Source organism: Myotis lucifugus, unplaced genomic scaffold (assembly GCF_000147115.1).
Source record: "Myotis lucifugus unplaced genomic scaffold, Myoluc2.0 scaffold_321, whole genome shotgun sequence".
Classification (NCBI taxonomy): Eukaryota; Metazoa; Chordata; class Mammalia; order Chiroptera; family Vespertilionidae; genus Myotis; species Myotis lucifugus.
In genome coordinates, this window is record NW_005871369.1 from 699,660 (window position 1) to 704,722 (window position 5,063).

Sequence of the window (5,063 nt, forward strand, 5' to 3'; positions counted from 1 at the left end):
TTGGGGACCCAACCCCTCTGTTTTCTTCCAAATAAAATTTTGTTAGGAAATAGTGTCTTAGTTAATCCTTGGGGGATCCAAATTTTTTTTTTCGGGAAAAAACCCAAAATTTTTTGGCCCCCCCCCAAAGGGAAGGGATTCCTTTGAAATTCTTGGGGCCCCCAGGGGGGGAGTGGGGAACCCCCCTTTCTCCCCCTAAAAGATCTCAGTGTTTTTTGGGGGGGGGGCCCCCTGTACCCTCCAGTATTTTTTTTTGGGGAAAGGAATTTTTTTTTTGTGGGGCCCCCCCCCCCCATAGAAGGGGGTTGTCAACCTTGGCTGCACATTAGAATCACCTGGGAATCTTTTTAAAATCCTGATGTCTGGGCCTCATCCTCCAGAAATTCTGTTTCTTTGTTACTAATGTGGTGGACACCCCGCATAACAAAGAAACAGAATTTCCGGAGGATGAGCCCCAGAAATCAGGATTTTAAAAAGATTCCCAGGTGATTCTAATGTGCAGCCAAGGTTGAGAACCACTGCTCTATGTGAACAGAGAAAGGAGTCACCAACTATACCCAACTAAGGGGCAGGTGTGAATGTCAGAGTATGAGGGTAAAGTTCACATAAGAGAATATTTATGAACTGACTCTTAGCAGTTGAACAAGACTCCACAAAGTGCACATGGATAGAGAGGGAAGGTGTGACGAGAGAAAGGCCATTTGCAAGGCCCAAAAGCTTAGGAGAGCATGCTGTATTTGGGGGGTAATGAGAAGTAGAATGATTGGATCACAGCTTTCCATATAGCAAGTGGCAAGAGAAGAGGCTGGGAAAAATATATAGGAGCAGGAAATGCCTTAATTGATATACTAAGAAGTTTTGATTGTTGATTAGAGGTAATGAGAACCCACTGAACTAGTAGAATTTCAGGGTCAGATTTACACTCTGGAAAGAGTATTCCCTTGATATGGTAAAAAAACAAATGCGTCAAAATGGATCCTACATTTGACTTTTAGCATTTCAGTAGATATTGGTACCATTCACCCATGATATTTATAGAGGTATGGGACAGGTCTATTTGATTGCTTATTGTTTGTTTGGGAAATGGGCAGTGAGAAGAAGATGAATATCTTACTTTGGGACAAGTTGGCTTTGAGGTGTCTATGAAATATTCAGCCGGGCAATAAGTCATCTGAAATGCTGGTTTAGAACTCAGATAAGTGACTAAGCTGGGAGTCAAGAGGTGGCTAAACAAGGAAGAGGTGGTGATTAACCATGACAATTGCTACAAGAAAAGTCAAATAAATACATTTCACAAAAATTGTGAAGAGTTGACATTAAAGATAAAATTCTGAGGTTCAGTATGTGACCAGCCTCACATTCGGTATAAACAGTTTGATTAAAGTTTGACAAAATAAGGAGAGAGATACAGTATGTGCTAATTTTGCTTATCTTGCCAGTAGGGCAGGAAGATGTGATTTGCTAGTGATTTTCTAATATGGAAGAAATAGCGTTAGAGTTTTTCAATTTGACATTCAATTTCATTGATACTGACAGACAGCCTTGGGTGGCATAGAAGGATTGTTGCAACTGAGGTAACTCAACTAATTATCACATCTAGACCTTAGTTTTTACCTCCAAACTAAAATATGATTGGTCATGATGCTGCAAAAGTTTTCTCCACACTTTAGAAGTCATATTTCTCTGATATGATATCATAATTGTCAGATCTAGCTCTGTGATAAGCCCACCGCAGTACAGCACAGCTTCCCAGGCAGCTGGATTTCAGCAAGATCCATTAAAAACAGACATTGATATCTATAGATTTTCATAAAACTGCAAATATAAAATAGCCATATTATGAATATGAGATTGTATCACTCATGCTGCTAAAATATGACAATGGCAATATAACTTTTTGTAATATCTGTTAGAAACAGGACAAGCTCTGAATAGAAATTGTGTTGATCATCTATCTTGCAGTCCCAAACAGGAAAAGTTTTTAGGAGCATGGTCTCAAAAAACCATCCTTGGGGTCTTCTGATGGACCTATACTTTCAAATGACACTCAAGTCGCTCTCTTGCATTTTGAATTGGATATTCTACGTGTTTCCTCTTTGTGGTTACCCCTGCATGACTAGTGGACTACTTAAAGATTTTGTATTTTCACACTAAAGTGCCCATGTTTATTCGTTCTTCATACTCTGTCAACTTAGATCAAACCACTGTCTGAATTATAGCAAACACCAGACCCTAAATTTCTGAAGGACTGCATGTAGCTTAGCAATGCAATTCACATGAAAGTCAATGCCAGGCTAAATCCCATGTAACTCTTTGAAAATGTAGGGGTTTGTCAAAAGGGTTCCGGAAGAGGAATAATCATCTTCCTGTTTGCATTTTGTTTAGATTTTTTTATTTTTTAAAAGTTATTTTGGCTCTCCAAGGATGCCCTTCTATCAGCTCGCAGGAAACTCACGTGCCGCTTTGAATATCTTTTTTTACCAGTCCCCAGACTGTGAAAACTGAAGCTCGGTTTGTTTAAAGATTGTGTTTTGAAGAAAAGCAAGGCTTAATTTTAGTCTTTCATGTTCGCTGACAGCATTGTCACTTGCTAAGCTATTTCTCTAAGACTTTTGTTACTGTACTAATATCTCTCTATATATTTTATTTATGTGGCTTGGTCTGAGATGAATAACACATTTATGCCAAAACCTCGATATACCTACTAGATGCCAATACACAGAACAGGCAGACCCTCTTGCACCGCAGTTAATAAAATGCGGTAAATAACATAGTTTCAGAAGCAATTAGTACAGTTCATGACTTCAATTACCAAAAAAAAAGCCCTTATGATTTCTAATAATTGTTATTTATCTTCCATCTAAAGTGTTCCTCTTGTCAGTGTCAGCTTTAGCCCAGAAATAGCACTGCTGCTGCTTCCCATGCCAGATGAGGAAGAGGCCAGGATCAGGGCCCCAGAGCCCACTGCGCTTCCCAGAGCTACTCCGAGGGCCTGTGGGTTGACCGTATTCTGCTGTGCCGTCCACTCCTGCCTCCCACCAGAGTCAATTACCTGGCTTCTCAGCCCACGCAGCCAACCCAGGAGTGCTTTTCGCTTGTTAATGCAAAGAAGGAGAAAAGTCTCAGCCAGTCGATTCGCACTTCAGAATGGTCAGGAATCCCGAGGTGGTCAGCCGGCTGGCATAGTAGTTTCCTAAAGAGTCCCTTTGTAAAGCAAGATCATCCTAAAATCAAATGCCACCAACTTCCTTCCTCTGGTTGCATTCCTGCTGGAGCATGGAACAAGCCGGAGGGAGGGGCCGCTCAGCCATTGTGCAGCCCCCCGTCTCCAGGCCCTGCCAAGGCCTATGTTCTGCTCCTCGAGCACCTCCCAATGAGGGAAATTCCAGAGGACCGATGAACGTCATACGTGGTATTTAAATGACGCTGCCCCTCTTCTCAAACTTACAAGGCATCCACCGCACTCCTATTGCAGATACCAGCGTTGCGCGGTAATACATATGTTCAGCGTCCCCTGCAAATAGAATTTCTGATTTATAACTTACGAAGTTCTCTCTTCTACCCTCTGGGTTTGCATTGTGGCTCATCCAGGGGGGTTTACCAAATACATGCTTGGTTCTGAAGATGAAAAAGAAAAAGCTCTCCTCCTCTTTTCCCCTTCCTCCATTGACTGCACTAGTGAAGCGGTCTTTTGATTTAAGAAAAATCCTATCGGGGACCTAAAGGCGTGTCATCATGGCAGCATCACTTCTTCATTATCTAATTTTTCCCCCACTTGGCAGTTTTTTATTCTTTCCAAACCAGTGATAAAGGGGTATCTGGAAGAAACAGAAAAGCCCATAGTCGGCGAATACCTTGAATTGCTATGGATTGTGACTTTTAAAGCCAATTCCTAGGAACCCAGCCTTTTTATCTTCAAATGTTCAAAATTAATTTGCCGAGCCATACAGATGGACTCTCTCTCCTCGCTAAAATTGGCTTTAAAATCACTGAAGTTTAGAGTGCACTTTCCATATGGAAACAGAGAGGAGGTGTTTTTTTCCTCTGTTTTAGAACTATATCATTGATTTATTTATTTTGAATAATTGAGAAAAGAGCTCTGTTTTGCAGAGGGCAAAAGGGCTGCAGCTAATGCACAAACATCGAGTACACAACACTAGCTCAACTCAATCATCAGGGGCCTGGGGAGACTCCAACCTGCCCATTTCTGCTTCTCAGAGGCAGGCTAAAAATCACCCACATGGAACTGGTTTGCTAAATCAGGTTACAATGGCCAATTCCATATTGTCATCATTTTCAAAAGATTGCTCCTCTACTCTGAAAGGCATTGCAAAGGAACACATATGAACAAGAAGAAGGAGGAGGAGGAAGAGGAGGAGGAGGAGGAGGAGGAGGAGGTGGAGGAGGAGGAGGAGGAAAAAGGAAAGGAAAGGAAAGGAAAGGAAAGGAAAGGAAAGGAAAGGAAAGGAAAGGAAAGGAAAGGAAAGGAAAGGAAAGGGAACCCATCTTCTTTCTGAAAAGACGACCTTAAGGATACCTTGGCATTCTGATTCCCTAGCTTTCCCGAAAAGCCACAAACCTCAGAATCACCGCAAGGACACCAGCAGAACAACCTAGAAGTCACGTTAGGAAGACCATGTCCACAGCCCCCTACTCATGGCTAAACTGCCTTTTCCTTTCAGAGTGCGTACAGGATGTCTTTTTAGGTCTCTACACCCCATAAAAGACATCATTTACAGACACTTTGCATTTCAGTGAAACCCTCTACTCTTGAAGGAATTTTCATTTTTCTGAAGGTCGCTCGGTCTGTCGACTATTAAGTTTGTTTATTAAGGTGAAAAAGCAAAAGGGAGAGCAGGAGGGAATTAATATTTTAGAGCGCTATGTGCCAGGATGTGTGCTCGCTTGTCTTACATGCATAATGTATTCTGTGTTAGAAGCTCTCCCTTTCTTCCCACCACTGATAAGCATATTATAAAGGCCCTTTCTGGCAGAAATAGGCTTATTTTGATGCTAAAAAAGGTTAAGGGGACACTATTTGAATTTTTGTTGAGGGGATTCCA